The 18346-nt window shown below is 41.7% G+C and overlaps 1 long non-coding RNA gene across 4 annotated transcripts in view; it reads left to right on the forward strand.

The window, feature by feature from the left end:
• Positions 1 to 18346, forward strand: part of LOC134353071 (uncharacterized) — an 86926-nt gene that overhangs the window by 25354 nt on the left and 43226 nt on the right. For 3 of the 4 annotated variants that reach the window (XR_010019536.1, XR_010019537.1, XR_010019534.1), the window contains exon 1: positions 4999 to 5099. The exons of the other annotated variant lie outside the window; for it this stretch is intronic. This is a non-coding gene — a long non-coding RNA (uncharacterized LOC134353071). Of the gene's footprint in view, positions 1 to 4998; positions 5100 to 18346 lie in introns of those variants that run through there. 4 annotated transcript variants of the gene reach the window in all.

Consider the following 18346-nt stretch of genomic DNA (forward strand, 5'->3'; position numbering starts at 1 on the left):
AGGGCTACAGATTACAACTGGAGATAGAAAATCCAGGTCAAAGGGAAATATTACGATAGTCGTGGGGAACTTCAATACGCAGATAGATTAGGAAAATCAGGTGGTGCTGATTTTGAATTTCAGGAGAGAGAGAGATGACTTTTTAGAGCAGTCTGAGATTGAGCACGCTAGGGGAATCAGCTATTCTGGATTGGGTGCTATGTAATGAATCAGATTTGATTAGGGAGCTTCAAGTAAAGGAACCTTTAGGAGGCAGCGATCATAATATGATAGAATTCAGCCTGCAATTTAAAGAGGGAGAAGCTAAAGCCAAATGTATCAGTATTAAGTGAAGTAAAGGAAATGACAGAGGGAGGAGCTGGCCAACGTTCATTGGAAGGAGACACTAGCAGGTTTGATGGCAAGGCAACAAAGATTGGAGTTTCTGGGAGCATTCTGGAGGGCGCAGGATAGATACTATACATCCCAAAGACAAAGAAGTCTTCTAAAGACAGGATGATGCAACTATAACTGACAAAAGAAGTCAAAGCCAACATAAAACCAAATGAAAGGGCACATAATAGAGCAAAAAATATATAGTGGGAAGGTAGATGATTGGGGAGCATTTAAAAAAACAACAGAAGACAACTAAAAATATCCATAAGGAGGGAAAAGATAAAATATGAAAGTAAGCTAGACAATAATATCAAACAGAATACCAAAAGATTTTTCAGATATTTAAAGAGGAAAAGAAAGGCGAGAGTAGATATTGACCTGCAGGAAATTGACGCTGGAGATGCAGTAATGGGAGACAAGGAAATGGTGAATGAACTGAAGAAGTTTTTCACATCAGTCCTCACTGTGGAAAACACTAGCAGTAAGCCAGAAGTTTGAGAGTGTCAGTGGGCAGAAGTGAGTGTAGTTGCTGTTACTAAGGAGAATTTGCTTGGGAAGCTGAAAGGTCATGATAGATAAGTCACCTGGACCTGATGCACTATATCACAGGGTTCTGAATGAGGTAGCTGAAGAGACTGTGGAGGCATTAGTAATGATTTTTCAAGAATAAGTACTTTCTGGCATGGTTCCAGAGGACTGACAAATTGCAACTGTCTCTCCACTCTTCAAAAAGGGAGGGAGACAGAAAACAGGAAAACATGGGCAAATTAGCCTGACTTCAGTGGTTGGCAAGATGCTGGAGTCCATTACAGTATTAAGAATGAGATTTTCGGGGTACCAAGATAAAATGGGATAAAACAAGCCAAATTCAGCATGGTTTCCTTAAGGGAAAATCCTTCTGACAAATCTGTTGGAATTCTTTGAGGAAATAATAAGTAGGATAGACAAAAGTCAATCAGTGGATGTTGTGTACTTGGATTTTCAGAAAGCCTTTGAGAAGGTGCCGCGCAGGAGGCTACTTAACAAGGTAAGAGCCCATGGTATTACATCAAATATCCAGCATGGATAGCAAAGAGCGCAAATATAAACCTTTTGAGATTGGCTGCCAATGACAAGTGGTGCTCCACAGGAGCTGGTGTTGGGACCACTTCTTTTTATGTTGTATGTCAATTATTTGGGTAATGGAATCGATGGCTTTGTGGTAAAGTTTTCAGATGATACAACGATAGGTGCAGGGTCAGGTAGTGTTGAGGAAGAAGAAAGGCTACAGAAAGACTTAGATCAGGAGAATGGGCAAAGAAGTGGCAGATAGAATACAGTGTCAGGAATGAAAGGCTTATCATATGAGGAGGGTTTGATTGTTCTGAGCCTGGAAGTGCTGGAATTTAGAAGAATGAGGGGGATGTTGAGAGGATGTTTTCTACAGTATAGTGGGGGAGTCTAGGGCCAGAGGTCATGACCTCAGAATAGAGGAATGTCCATTTAGAACAGAGAGATGTTTTTTAGCCAGAGGGTGGTAAACCTGTGGAATTTGTTGCCACAGGTGGCTGTAGAGGCCAGGTCATTAGGTGTATTTAAGATGGAGGTTGATAGATTCTTGATAAATCAGTGTGTGCAAGGATATAGGGAGAAGGCAGGAGAATAGAGTTGAGAGAGAAATGGACAGTCATGATGAAATAGCAGAGCCAACTTAATGGGCAGAATGGCATAATTCTGGTCCTATGCTTTATGGTCTTAATTTCTCCAAACAAAGATCATTCACTTGAATCTGTCCAATTAACACATCCAATTCAATATCTATCCACATATTTATTATACTAAGTCATAAGTAATTCCCACTAGATTTTTCTTCACATTTGTTTGCTCATTTTAAAATACTTTTCAGATAATCTCCAAACCTTCCTGAAGCCATTTTCTTTTGTTGGTATAATAAATTAAAATAGTCACCCAGAAGTCTCTCTTCAACAAAAAGAGGCCTAACTTCTCTAACCTTTCATCCTTCCATACATTGTTGAATGATTATCAATCCTGATCTCTGCAACCTTCTTATTAGAAACAGTATCATTATATAAAAAAACACATTGAGCTGCTTTTCTACAATGCTATAACCATTATATTTTAAACAATGGAGGTCCATTATCAATTATTCTTACATCTAATTAAGTAGTTAAAATATACTTACCATTTTGCTGTGGAGTAAAAGCAAGTTTGCTGAAAATGTACACCAAATATTATTGAGACAAGCAATTTCCTATTAGTAAATTTAACCAATGAATAGTTTTAGATTGGACACAGATGTTTTCTGTTCTTCTACCTTTTTTCTCCCCTCTTTAGGTGACAGATAGGACCTTAATTTAATCAATCACTTGAAAGGCACTTTTTACTGTGCAGCTCTTGCTTTGTTCTGTATTGGAAAATCATCTTAACTAAAGCTATCTCTGATCTGTAGACTGTTTCATAACATTCTGATTTGGATGGAAGATTGAGGAAAAACTTACTCTTGTACATATTTCTGGGACAATATGCTAAACCATGGGAAGTATATGAACAATTAAAGGTTGGTAGAGCCTATTCTTGAGTACAGAAACTATTAAATCCTATTAAAATTTAATTGGTAATTAGTGATTTATTGCTGCATTCGCCAGTTTCCTTCTTTCCAAGCTGTCCGGATAATTTGTTCCATATATAAGTTCATTGACACAGAACAAATAGAGAATAAAAAAACAGAATGCAGTCTTTAGTGTTACAGTTATAGGAAAGTAGGTAGACAGTAGGGAGATCAATAGTCTATCTTTATCAGATAGGAGTTCCATTCAAGACTATTATAATTGTAGCTGTCTTGAACCTGTTGGTATACGTTTGCAATTTTTTGTATTTAAAGATGATGTTGTCAAACCAGCTGAAGATTAAACTGCACATTGGTCTGATGAATGCTCTGAGTATTGCTGAGAAAGAACACCGAATAACAAAATATTGGCCTGGAGTGATCAATCACTAGTCCTTATCTCTCTTTAAAACTGATAACAACTTCTTTATGCCCAGTCAAATCTAAGATTCCATGAGATGCTGTCAGTGGTATTTTGCTTCTTTGCAGATTACGTTGTTATAACCTTTGCTCAGACAATCAACAGGAAATTGATGATCTGATGTAGATTTCAACATTTTACTCATTAATTCCTCTGTAAAAAAGTTATAAATGTTACAGTTGGTTGAAGAAAATGTATCAACACTCTAAACCAGGGTTTCCCAACCAGGGATTCATAGACTCCTTGTTTAATGGTGTTGGTCCATGGCATAAAAAAAGTTTGGGAACCCCTGCTGCAAACAATATACTACAGTGAATACTATTAATTGAATGACCTCACTAGCCCTGTACATTAATTTTCCATATATGTATCCTCTTGTTCACTACTGGCCTTAAGTACTTCCGGTGTAAACCATCCACAAAGCATACAGCGACATCCAGCCAAAGTTTCTTAAGCAACACCTCCCAGAATAGTAAGCTCTCCTATCAGCAGGACAAGGTAAGCAACTGCAAGGATAAGCATTTCTAGGTTCCCCTCCAAATGAAAGACTATCCTGGCTTGCAATGTATTGCTGTACCTGCATCATTGCTAGTTCAAGAGAATGGTATTCTCAATTCCTGTTGGACTACGTTTACCACATGCACTCCAGTAGTTCAAGGTGGGTCCATGCTAGAAATATCTCAAGGACAACATAGATGACCATCAAGCTTCTGACCTTGTATATGAAACCCACATCCTATGAGTAAATTTAAAAAAATAATAAAAATTGATCTTCAGTTCCACTAGTTTTCAAGTAGAAAAAAAGTACAAAATTATAGAAGCATAATAACTAATGTAAACAATGACAGAAGTTTCAACATGGCCAATATCAACACCAATTTCTCAAGAGCAATAGACTTGAAAATGAATTGTGGCCCTTGCTCGTGAAACCGCATTACAAGAGAAAAGAGAATAAAAATCAGAAGGTAGGTTGTAAAAGAAGTACAAAAATTGTTGAAGCACTCTCCAAAGAGTGTTTAAAATATATGCACAACAATTGAGTATGAAATAAAAACAGATAATTCTCAAAACACACAGCCAGATAGGATGCAGTGTGCCCAACCGAGTATGGCCCATTCCTGCGGTGAGCTTGAATGTGTATAACTAGTTTTAAGTATTACTATGTCAGGAAATGTGATTACATTTCCACAAACCACTTTAACAGCTTGGATGATCATCAACAATATGACTAATTTAGCCAAATCTGTTAATTAGGCCAAACAATACATTCCATTTGAACAACAATTTTTTTCTTCACATTCTCATCACAGGCCATTAATCCCATGATTACAGACATTCATTACTTTACAATTATTTATGGGCACATTGCCATTTATGAGTAATCAAATGACAGTGCAAACTGAATGGTTTGAGCAAGGTTCAATTTCCTCTGGTACTATAGATTAACTAGTTTGTGTAAATCCCCTTGGTGTTTTGTTCCAATTCAGTTGTTAACTTACTTATTTTAAACTAAAATCTGAAATTGAAAGTTAAGCAAGATGGATGAATTTAATGACTGCAAAGCCACTTCATTTCTAATTTCTATTGTTTGTTTTATTTTTAATTTAATGTAATTTATTTTATAGAAATGTGAATAATTTTAGACAGGGAAGAAAAGGTGCTTCTATGTCGGATCAGCTCAACTTTGTGCTAATAGCAGTAAGCCTTCGTTATATTTTATTGTGAATATTCTGCATATTCATTATTTTAAGTGTTATTCTTGTTCTTCTAAGGCAGACTTGTCGGATTGATGTTGAATAGTTTCCATTCTGGTTATGTGGATTCTGAGGGGACTGATGAGGCCAAAGTGCGACCGACTGTTATAAGCAGCATTAGAAGAATGGGGTTGGGTTCTTATTGAAACCTATTAAATATTGAAAAGTCTAGAGTAGATGTGGAGTGGATGCTTCCTCTATAGCCAGAAAGTACAGCCTCAAAATACAAGGACATCCCTTTAGAACAGAGATGAGAATGAATTTCTTCGGCTAGGGGTTGGTGAATCTGTGAAATTCATTGCCACAGATGGCTGTGGAGATCACGTCACTGGGGTATATTTAAAGTGGAGGTTGATAGGTTCTTGATTAGTAAGGATAACAAAGGTTGTGGGGAGAAGACAAGAGAATAGAGTTAAGAGGGATAGCCATGATGGAATAGTGGAGCAGACTCAATACGCAGAATGGCCTCATTCTGCTCCTATGTCTTATGGTCTTAAGGGTAGGAGGTGTCTGATAATGATAGGTGAGTAGCTTCTGAAGCACTTTGTTTCTTCCACTATTTGCGCTAGGTTTCTTTTGCTTCGATGCATAAATTCGAAGTTCTTAATACCAACTCAAAGTATCTTTCTCTACAATGAGTGACCATGGGCCAAGGATTTCCTGAAGTTAGTGGGACTTCATCATTTTTTGGAAGGAAACCTTGAGCACAGCCTTGCATCTGTCCTTCTGTCCACCTGTATTCTTTCTCCATGTAGTTCAAACCCCTGGAACATATTAGAAGGATGTGAACAGCGCAGCTTCATTTAACCATGATTTTACTGCTAGATTTTGACATGTTGATCTTCAAATGCCATCTTCTTCAGTCCACCAACGGCTGTGCTATTACATTGAAGATGAAGATCAGATCATTTGATTTTTATCATCCCAGATAAACAATTCCACTGAAGTGGTTGATGCATAAATTTGATACAAAGGCGTTTTTTCTTATTATATTGAATATCACTGACATATGCCATTCATTGTTTTGCAGCAGCAGACTGTGCAATGTATTAAAATTCTGTAATTTATAATAAGGATCATATTTTAAAACTAAATTTAAACAAACAGTCCAAAAAGAAAGCAAAAGTAGTGAAGTAGTGTTCGTGGGTTGGTTCATTGTTTGTACATTCAGAAATCTGTTGGTGGAGAGGACCTTGTTCAGAGAGGACAAATTGATTGTGTGTCTTCAGGCTCCTGTACTTCTTCTTTGATGGTAGTAATAAGAATGCGTAGAGTGCTTTAAGATGCAAATTGATTGTACAGATTGGCGTCAAAGGAACTTTAAATTGGGAGCAATGTATTTCGCTGGCCCTTTTGTCATCGTTCCAGTTGCATTAAAACGTTGGTTTGGTACAGAGTATTAGCTGTCACAGGAAAGCAGCATTCATCATCAGTGACCCCCATCACCCAGGTCATGCTCTCTTTTTGCTGCTGCCATCTGGAAGAAGGTACAGGAGCCTCACCACTAGGTTCAGGAACAGTTATTACCCTCTTGAACCAGTTTGACAACTTCGCTCAATTTCACTTATCCTATCACTGAACTGCAAACTATGAACTCCCTTTCAAAGACTCTTTATCTTATGTTCTGAATATTCATCGCTTATTTATTTATAATTATTATTTTTTGTTGTTTTATATTTGCACTATTTGTTGTCTTGTGCACATTAGTTGCATCTGTTGGGTGTGGTCTTTTATTGAATCTATTATGGTTCTTGGATTTCTGAGTATGCCTGCAGGCTAAATCTAACAGTTGTATATGTTGACATATACAGTGCCAACAAAAAGTTTTCATACTCTTTCGAAGTTTTCATGTTTTATTGTTTTACAACATTGAATCACAGTGAAATTAATTTGGCTTTTTTGACACTGATCATTAGGAAAGATTCTTGTGTTGAGGTGAAAACAAATTTCTACAAATTGGTCTAAATTTATTACAGTTATTAAAAACAAAATAATTGATTGCATAATTACTCACCCCCTTCAAGTCAGTATTTACTAGATGCAACTTTGAAAGGCAATTACAGCCTTGAGTCTGTGTGGATAGGTCTCTATCAGCTTTGCACATCTGGACACTGCAATTTTTCCCCATTCTGCTTTACAAAACTATTTACGCTCTGTCAGATTGCATGGGGATCATGAGTGGATAGCCTTTTTCAAGTCCAACCACAAGTACTCAATTAGATTGAGATTTGGACTCTGATTTGGCCACTCCATGACATTAACTTTGTTGTTTTGAAGCCATTCCTGTGTAGCTTTGGCTTTATGCTTGGGTCATTGACTTGGTGGAAAAAAATCTTCTCCCAAGTCGCAGTTCTCTTGCAGATTGAATCAAGATTTCTTCCAGGATTTGTCTGTATTTCGCTGCATTCATTTTACCTTCCACCTTCACAAGCCTTCCAGGGCCTGCTACAGTAAAGCATTCCCCCAGCATGATGCAGCCACCACCATGCTTCACAGTAGAGACGGTGTGTTTTTGATGATGTGCAGTGTTTGGCTTATACCAAACATAGCATTTAGTCTGATGGCCGAAAAGCTCAATTTTGGTTTCTTTTTCCAGAACCATTTAGAATCTTTTTCCAGCTGACTTCAGAGTGTCCCACATGCATTCTGTCAAACTCGAGCCAAGATTTCATGTGAGTTTCTTTCAACAGTGGGTTTCTTTTTCGCACTCTCCAATAAAACTGTGACTGGTGAAGCACTCGGGTAACAGTTGTTGATTGTGCAGTCTGTCCCATCTCCATCACTGAAGATTGTAGTTCTTTGCAAGTTGTCATAGGTCTTCTTGGTGGCCTGCTTTACTAGTCCCCTTCTTGCATGGTCATCCTGTTTTTGAGGATGGCCTGCTCTAGACAGATTTACTGCTGTCCCATATTCTTTCCATTTCTTGATGATTGACTTAACTGTTCTCCAAAGGATATTCAGTGACTTGGAAATTTTCTTGTATCCATCTCCTGACTTGTGTTTTTCAATAACCATTTCACAGAGTTGCTTGGAGTGTTCCTTTGTCTTCATGGTGTAGTTTTTGCCAGGATACTGACCCACCAGCAGTTGGGTCTTCCAGATACAGGTGTATTTTTACTATAATCAATTGAATCACCTTGAATACACACAGGTCTCCAAAAAGATATCTCCATTTGACTAATTATGTGACTTCTAAAACCAATTGGGTGTCATATTAAAGGGTGTGAATAATTATGCAATCAATTATTTTGTGTTTTGTATTTGCAATTAATTTAAATCACTTTGTAGAGATCTGTTTTCACTTTGACTGTAAATAGTCTTTTTCTGTTGATCAGTGTCAAAAAAATAGCCGAATTAAATCCACTGTGATTCAATGTTGTAAAACAATACGACATAAAAACTTCTAAGAGGGTGAATACTTTTAATAGGCACTGTATATACCTTGATAATAAATTTACTTTGAACTTTGATGCCCAAAATCAGCACCTATGAGACAATGAATCAATATGTCTTCTCATCTGTAATTTTCCCTGATATGCATAATATCCAGTCATTGGTTCTTTGAAGACTTTGCTGGGGATAATTGGTGACAAATGCCAGACTATTTCCAGGCGTGAAAGGAAAGGCTTTATGAAATTAAAAATATCCTATAATAATTCATGATATTGCACACCATCATTACTTTACATGTTGAATGTTCTAATTGATTTCCATTGCTTTGACAGGATCTAGTTCAAACAGTTACAGTTCATTGATTATCCTCTCCTGATATCTAATTAGAAATCAGTAAGATATTACATCCTCTCTACTTCTTCTTTAATTCTGACCATGTGGTAATTAATGATTTGTTGAACTAATACGTCCATTCAGGGTATGCTTAAGAAATTTAGGCTTTTGAGCACAGCTAAACTACTAAGTCACATGAAATTAACATTGCATCGAACTCTTGCACAAAGAAAATCAAATGGAAAAGCAGAAATTATGACTATTACATGTTGTATTTCAACAGTTTACAGAATATATGCAAACAAACAGGTCTGTTATGTTCTTGTTACAGGGTGTCAACTGAAACGTTTTCCCCCTACAGATGCTGCTTGACCTGCTGAGTTCCTCCAGCAGATTGCTGTTTTCTCCATATTTCAGCATCTATGGTATCTTATGTCTCCACCCTAGCTCATGTACTAAGTCTTCCCATCTTACCTTCCAATGATTTTTTGAAAGATTTTAGGCCTTTTACCACAAGTGCACCTTTATCACCACAGTTTTGACATTACCATAAATAATTCTGTGATGGTGGCAAGAGATTCATGAAATTATATTTCATGGGATAATGATATTGTCATTTCTGCATCAAGTTTTAATTATACTGAAATTGCAACATACAAATGGGAGCAAATATTTATTCCAAGATAGCTGGCTGTCCTACATGGATGGGTTACACATACAGAGCCTATACTCGCTAGAGCTGGGGCTCTCATTGGAACATTCAATATCATTTGGGGCTTGTCAGAGATTATATTTTATTGGGTAGTCTAGAACCATTCCCAGAGTCTTGGAGTAAGGGGACAGCCTTCCAGAACTGTGGAGAATGAAGTTCTTAACCCAGATGACAATAAATTTTAAACAATCCCATTTCAAGAGGGTTATGTGGGTTGAGGTAAATGGATAAAAAACAGAAAGAAGGAAAAAAAATGTCATTATCAGATGAGAGAGAGTGACAAGTGGGTGTCACAGATCTCAGTGCTGGGAGCCAATATCCTTTATTAATGATATGAATGAGGTGAATAAATTTGCTGATGACAAAATCTAGATGACAGTGTTTGCTGTGAGCAGGATGCAGAGTCAAATCAACAAAGTAAGTCAATAAGCGTAGGTGATGGGATATAATTTGGAAGAGTCTCTATAGTAACCTCACGGATGGTCACTGTCCATTGAGTTTGCAATGGCAGAGCAACTTGTGGAGACGAGAAACCTGTGCAGTTAAACAAAGAGAAAGGAGGACAACAGCTTCCATCACATGCAACAGGAGGTGACAAGAGAGACTGCAGGATTCAGAAGATCTGTCAACATGTGGAACAGCTACTGTTAGTTCCCAGCAGAAGCTGGTACTTACCAGGCCAGATATGCTGCACTTCAGAGCCCTACATCTCACTGCTAAGCTTGTCCTGCTGACCCAACAACAACCTTCACCATTGCTTACTACCTTGGTAGATCATTCCACAATGAACTATGCAGTGACTTTAACCAATTCATAGAGTCATAGAACATTACAGCACAGAAACAGGCCATTCAGCCCATCTTGTCTGTGCCAAGCTATTAATCTGCCTAGTCCCTTCGACCTGCATCTGGATCATAACCATCTATAAACATGTATTCATCCAAATTTCTCTTAAATATTGATATCAAACCTGCATCCATCACTTCTGCTGGCAGCTTATTCTGCACTCGCACCACCTCCTCAGTGAAGAAATTCCCCCCTCGTAACAACTTCGCCACACTTGCTAGATCCTTTCTGATACCATCAAAATTGGCCTTGCTTCAGTTTAGAATCTGAGCGCTAGGACCAGATCTATCCTCCTCTAAAGTTATGCTGAAATGTAATGTAAATAGTGAATTCTGCTGGCCCAGCACTGATTCCTGTAGAACACCAGTGCACACTTTCTTCCTTTTATAGCCACTCATTGTTTTCTGTCTTGAAACCAGCTAGCAATACAGTGAAATCACAAACAAGAGAAAATCTGCAGATGCTGGAAATCAAGGTCACACACTCAAAATGCTAGAGGAAATTACCAGAAGTTTGAGAAATCGATGTTCATGCCATCAGATCAGAGGCTTCCCAGATGAAATATTCTGGGCTACCCAGAGGGGGATCAGTGGGGAGGGATGAATGTACAAGGGAGTCACATAGGGAACGATCCCTGTAGAAAGTGGGAAGTTTGGGGAAGGGAAAGATGTGCCAGGTGGTGACTCCCTTGTCAAACCTGAAGGTATAAACATCAATTTTTTGAACTTCCAGTAATTGCCCCACACCTCTTTCTCCATTCCCCTTTCCCTCTCTCACCATATCTCCTTACCTACCCATGACTTCCCTCTGGCGCTCCTAACCCTTCCCTTTATTCCACTGCCTTCTGTCCTCTCCTATCATATTTCCCATTCTCCAGCCCTTTATTTCATTCAGCAATCAATTTCCCAGTTCTTTACTTCACCCCTCCTCCTCCTCAGTCACCTATTATCTACTGCCTTGTACTTCTTCCTCTCCTCCCCCCTCCTTCTTACCTGGCTTCTCATCTCTTTTTTCCAGTCCTAATGAAGGGTCTCAGCACAAAGCGTCAACTGTTTACTCTTCTCCATAGTTGCTGCCTGGCCTGCTGAGTTCCTCCAGCATTTTGTGTGTGTTAGCAATACAGTCTTCCACTTGTTCCCTGGAGCAGATTTCTCTAACTTTTATTCTTTACTAGAATGCCTGATCACAGGCCTTTTGAGCATCTGAATAGTTCCTCTGCATTTCTATTGTCGGGTCTCTTTGTTACCACTTCAAAAATTTTAATGAAGTCAATCAAGCAGAATGTTCCTTCTTGAAATCCTTTCTGACAATTCATTACCATGCGTTACATGTCTAGACATTCTTCTGTTCTATCCTTTTTCCTATCACCAGTGCCAAGCTGACTGATGAATAATTTCCTGGATATTTCCCATTCCTCCTAGCTAAATATAAGAATCACATTAGCTATCCACCAGTCCTCTGGTACAGCAATTCTTTCTAACGAGTTGCTAAATATGTGAGGTAATTCATCTCCATCACTTTCTTTAAAATACATGGATGCTATGGAAGTTATCCTTTTAGAGATGATTAGCTTATTCAATGTAGCCATCTCCTTACTCTCGTTTAAATGCATTCATCTCATTAGTCATTACGTTATCCAAAAGGACGTCCGTCTATTCAACTACTCAGTAAATATTGAAATAAAATTGGTAAATTGGTTAAAGAGGTTGAATGTCTCCAAGCTGAAAAGCAGCAGGGTTGCAGAAGAATTCATCGATGACCTTGAAGGCAGACTGCCAGACACACCACAGGAAGACGGGACCAGTGTTGAGGAACAGTGGACGGCCTTCAGAGACGCTGTCTACACTACCGCCCTCGAACATCTCGGACCAGCAACCCGAAGAAACCAAGACTGGTTCGATGAGAATGATGAAGAAATACAGGCACTACTAACGGAGAAACATCAACATTACAGAGCGCATCAGAACGACCCCATGTCACTAGCCAAGAAAGATGCCTTTACCAACGCAAGAGGAAAGGTGCAGAAAAAACTTCGCGAGATGCAGGACAGCTGGTTCAGCAAGAAGGCCGATGAAATCCAGGGCTATGCAGACAGCCACGACATAAAGCACTTCTACGATGCGTTTAAAGCTGTATACAGACCCCAGTCCTCCGGCTCCTCACCCCTCCTCAACGCAGATGAGACGCAGCTGCTGACAGAGAAGAAGCAGATTCTGGATCGGTGGGCTGAGCACTTTAACAACGTCCTTAACCGCCCTGCCGACATCAACGACGAGGCCATTGCCCGCCTGCCCCAGGTAGAGATCAACAAGAACCTCGACACCCTCCCCACAGTAGATGAAGTCAGGAAGGCAGTGAAGCAACTCTCCTGTGGCAAAGCACCAGGACCCGATGCAATCCCTGCTGAGGTATACAAAGCAGGAGGCCCTGTCATGATGCAAAAGCTGACTGTTCTCTTCCAGTCCATGTGGAAAAAGGGACAGGTCCCACAACAGCTGAAAGATGCCAGCATAGTCCACATCTACAAGAGGAAAGGCAACCGCCAGTCTCGCGACAACCACCGAGGCATCTCCCTCTTGTCCATTGCGGGGAAGATTCTGGCCCGCATCCTGCTCAACCACCTTCTCCAACATCTTGAGCAAGGTCTGCTCCCAGAAAGCCAGTGCGGCTTCCGTGCTGAACGTGGGACTGCGGACATGATTTTTGCTGCGCGCCAACTCCAGGAAAAATGCCAGGAGCAACACAGTGACCTCTTCGTGACCTTTGTCGATCTAACCAAGGCTTTCGATACGGTCAGCAGAGAAGGCTTGTGGAAGATCATGGAGAAGTTTGGCTGCCCCAGCAAGTTCATCACAATCGTCCGACAGTTCCACGACGGTATGATGGTGAAAGTTCTGGATGACGGCGACGAGTCGGAGGCCTTCCCAGTGACAAATGGCGTCAAACAAGGCTGCGTTCTTGCCCCAACTCTGTTCAGTATGGTATTCTCTGCCATGCTGACAGATGCCTTCCATAACTACGAAGAAGGAATCCACATCAGATACAGGACTGACGGCAGGTTGTTCAACCTTAGGCGCCTGCAGGCAGTTACAAAGGTGCGAGAGACTGTCATCAGAGACTTCTTGTTTGCTGATGACTGCGCACTCAATGCCAGCACAGAGCAGGAGATGCAGCGTGAAATGGACTGTTTCTCACAAGCCTACGACAACTTCGGTCTCACTATCAGCACCAAAAAGACCGAAGTTATGTACCAGCCTGCCCCAGGAAAGCCATACCAGGAGCCGCGCATCACGGTGAAGGGCCAGAACCTCCAGGCAGCCGAAAACTTCACCTACCTGGGCAGCATACTCTCTCGCGCAGTGAACACAGACGCTGAGGTCAACAACAGGATTGCCAAAGCCAGCGCCGCCTTTGGGAGACTCCGTGAGAACGTCTGGGAGCGGAGAGGACTCAGCTTTACCACCAAGCTGAAGGTCTACTGTGCAGTGGTCCTTACCACCCTCCTTTACGCCAGTGAGACCTGGACTGTCTACAGTAGACACGCCAAACAGCTCAACCATTTTCACCTGAGCTGTCTCCGCAGACTCCTCCACATCAGGTGGCAGGACAAATTCCCCAACACGGAAATCCTGGAACGAGCTGGGCTCTGCAGCGTCTACACCCTCCTGCTGAAAGCCCAAGCCAGGTGGGATGGACATGTGGTCAGAATGCCAGACAGCCGATTGCCTAAGCAGCTGCTGTACGGAGAACTGTGTCAGGGCAAGCGCTCAGTCGAGGGGCAGAAGAAACGTTACAAAGACTGCCTGAAATCGTCCCTCAAAGGCATGGGTGTCAACATCAACACGTGGGAGATGCTTGCCCTCGACCGTCCAGCTTGGCGCAGCAAGATCACCACAGGAGCCCGTGCAGCTGAAGTCAGGCGCATCATCGAGGCGCAACGAAAGAGTGCTGTGCGCAAGGCCCGAGCAGCATCCACTGCCACGACAGCACCCACCCACTTGTGTCCCACATGTGGGCGAGCCTTCAGGGCCCGGATTGGCCTCATCAGTCACCTCCGGACCCACAGCCACCAATCTCCCATTTGACTTTGAAGCCATGGTCATCTTTGACTACGAAGGATGAACAACAACAACAACAACAACATTACGTTATCCAAAAGGACGTCCGTCTATTCAACTACTCAGTAAATATTGAAATAAAATTGGTAAATTGGTTAATTACTGTGAAAAACTTGTTTTGCATGCCATTCATACAGATTGATTAGAGAAGTGCTTTGAGGTAGTGCAAGAGAAATCCGTAAATAACTGCAGAATAAACATAGAACACAGAACATTATAGCACAGTTCAGGCCCTTCAACCCACAATGTTGTGCTGAGCTTCTCTCCTACATATCCCTCCAATTTTTATCATCCAAGTGTCTATTTAAGTGATTCTTAAATGTCCCTAATGTATCTACCTCTACCACCACCCCTGTAGTGTATGACATGCTTCCAACACCTTCTGTGTAGAAAAATTACCTTTGACATCCCTCCCTTTACTTTCCTCCAATCACCTTAAAATTATGCCCACTCATATTAGCCATTTCAGCCCCGGGAAAAAGTCTCTGGTGAACCATTTGATCTATGCTTCTTATCACCTGTACACCTCTATCAAGTCACATCTCATCCTCTTTCACTCTAGAGAAAATAGACCTAGCTCGCTCAGTCTATCCTCATAGACTTTCCAATGTCTGATAGACTCTGTATTAAAAGACTTAGATATTCTTTTAGTTTACCTGGATGACATACCTGTCACCAGTATGTCCGAATCCAAATACGTATCTCATCTCCGCTCACTTTTCCAGCACTTAAGCCAACATGGGTTGCTTATTAATCCTGCAAAGTGCCAATTTGGGCTTTCAACCATTGAATTTCTTCTCCTTCACATCTCTTTGGAAGTGCGGAACACCTCCCATCAAAGGTAGCCACTATTCTAGATTTTGCACCAGCCCACACTACTAAAAAACTACAGGAGTTTTTAGGCATGGTGAATTACTATCACTGCTTCATTCTGCGAGCTGCTGAACTTATGCTCCCCTGTACAGTGCACTTAAAGGAAATACCCCCAATCAAGTGCTTGACATGACCAGGGCACTTGATGATACCAAACGAGCTCTTTCTAAAGCGACCCTACTGGCACACCCACTCCCCAACACACCACTCCTACAACGGACGCCTTAGACTAGGCTGTGGGTGCTGTACATGAACAGTTGGTCAGAGTTATGTGGCAGCTACTCACCTTCTTCAGCTGGCAGCTCTGTCACCACCTCCCCACCCCCCACCCCCAAAAAGGAAGTACAGCACATTTGACCATGAGTTTCTTGATCTCTATCTGGCTGTCCACCATTTACATTTTCTTCTAGAGGGTCACCGTTCCACAGCGTTCATTGACCACAAACCCCTTGTGCATACGATTGCCAAAATTTCAGACCCTTGGTCTGCACGTCAGCAATGCCATCTGGTCTACATATCCGAGTTCACAACTGGTATGCATCTTTTCAAGGGGAAAAATAATGCCATAGCTAATTGCCTCTCATGGCAAACACGAGGAAGTCTGCAGATGCTGGGAATTCAAGCAACACACATAAAAAATGCTGGTGAACGCAGCATCTCATGGCCGTCAGTTGAGGCCGTACACATAGTGATTGACTATGCCAGCAAGGCAGCCAATCAAGTTACTGATCCAGAGGTCCAGGCTTACTGAACAGCAGTCATGGGCCTGTGGTTGGCTGACATTAAGTTCGGGGATGCTGGGGTTTCTCCCCTGTGCGATCTCTCAACTGGTCGCGCTCACTCCATCATACCCGCAAACTGGAAATGGACTGCTTTCGACTCCATACATGGCCTCTTGCCTCTGGGCTGGAAGGCCTCACAGAAACTGGTTGCACTGAAGTTCGTTTGGCATGGCCTCAGAAAAGATGTGTGGAGTGCCAACAGGCAAAAATAAACCAGCATGTTCAGGCACCATTGGCTCCATCTGAGGTCCCCGAGTGGAGGGTTGACCATGTCAATGTGGATCTTGTTGGTCCTCTTTCCCCTTTCCCGTGGTTTCACGCATCTTCTTAGCTTGGTGGACCATACCACCAGGTAGCCAGTGGTTGTCCCTCTAGCATTGATGACGGCTGCAGCTGGCTGCACCTGGATTGCTCGGTTTGGCATCCCATCTGATATCTCTTCTGACTGTGGTCCCCAATTCATATCAAATCTCTGAGCTGCGCTGGCACAGAGCCTCAGCGTTAGGTTTCATCGAGTATGCTTATGGTTCATATTCTGCTTGGAAGCTGGTGATGAGTGGTGTTACAGCTATATAAGACCTTGGTCAGATCCCACTTGGAGTACTGTGTTCAGTTCTGGTCACCTCACTACAGGAAGGATGTGGATACTATAGAGAGAGTGCAGAGGAGATTTACAAGTATGTTGCTGGGATTGGAGGCTGTACCTTATGAGAATAGGTTGAGTGAACTTGGCCTTTTCTCCGTGGAGCAACAGAGAATGAGAGTTGACTTGATAGAGGTGTACAAGATGATGAGGGGCATTGATCGTGTGGATAGCCAGAGGCTTTTTCCCAGGGCTGGAATGACTAACACGAGGGGGCGTAGTTTAAAGGTGCTTGGAAATAGGTACTGAGGGGATGTCAGGGGTAAGTTTTTCACACAGAGAGTGGTGGGTGCATGAAATGTACTGCTGGCAGTGGTGGTGGTGGAAGTGCTTAAAATAGGGATTTTTAAGAGCCCCTTACATAGGTACATAGAGCTTAGAAAAATAGAGGGCTATGCGCCAGGGAAATTCTAGGCAGTTTCTAGAGTAGGTTACATGGTCAGCACAACATTGTGGGCCAAAGGGCCTGTAATGTGCTGTAGATTTCTAAGTTCTTTGTTCTGTGTTCTATCGCACCACAGCATGTCACCAAAGGCCTATATGAGCGGTTTCACTTCTTCCTAAAGGCTGCTCTGAGGGCTTCCTTGATGGATGAGTGTTGGCGTGATCACCTCCCATGGATCCTGCTGGGGCTCAGAACTACACCAAAAGAGGACCTGCAACCATCCATAGCAGAGCAGTTATACGGGCAGCCGTTACAAGTGCCAGGTGACTTTATCCCTGACACCAGGACTACCTGGTCAACCTCTCAACAACATTCCACCCTCCTCAGTAAATTCAATTCCTTTGCACTTATTCCTACCTCCCATTAAGGCATACAGCACTCTTGGGTTCCTGTAGACCTACATTCTGCCTTGTTGGTTTTCGTCTGCCTTGACACACACCAACATCCTCTTAGGCTCCCTTACAGTGGCTCATTCCGTGTTATGAAATGGGGAGAAAAGGGTTTTATCATAGGTAAGAGGGGCAACCCTGAATTATTTTGGTAGATCACTTTAAGCTGGCCCATCAAGATTTCCAGAACTCTGCTGCCATGCCCCTGCCATCACAATACGACCATGAGTGTACCAACACACCTCTGGACGAGACAGCTCTTCCAGCCGGATGCCTCGTCCAAGTTCTGGACAGGCTCACAATGCCGGTTTTAGAAAAGGCTCTGGGAGGGCTTGTGTAGGGTAACGTAATTGACAGAAATGTACATAATTCACAACCACTGACATAGAATCGGGGTTTCATCTTAAGAGGCTGGTCTGATGTGGGGACTTTTTTTTAATGTAAAGAGTTTTAGCACACTTTTGTGTATAAGTTTTGGAGTTCAATAAAATGTGTTAAGTGTTTCATTAAACATAAAATGCCTCACTTTGTTTTACTTGCAAAAGCCTACAAGGCAACCAGAATATTTTAAGTGTGGTTTTACAGTGACAGAGAAAGTGCCATTAGGTTGACAATAATGCGCATGATCTTAACGAGTAGGATTGTGAGGTCAAGATT

Source organism: Mobula hypostoma, chromosome 10 (assembly GCF_963921235.1).
Source record: "Mobula hypostoma chromosome 10, sMobHyp1.1, whole genome shotgun sequence".
Lineage (NCBI taxonomy): Eukaryota > Metazoa > Chordata > Chondrichthyes > Myliobatiformes > Myliobatidae > Mobula > Mobula hypostoma.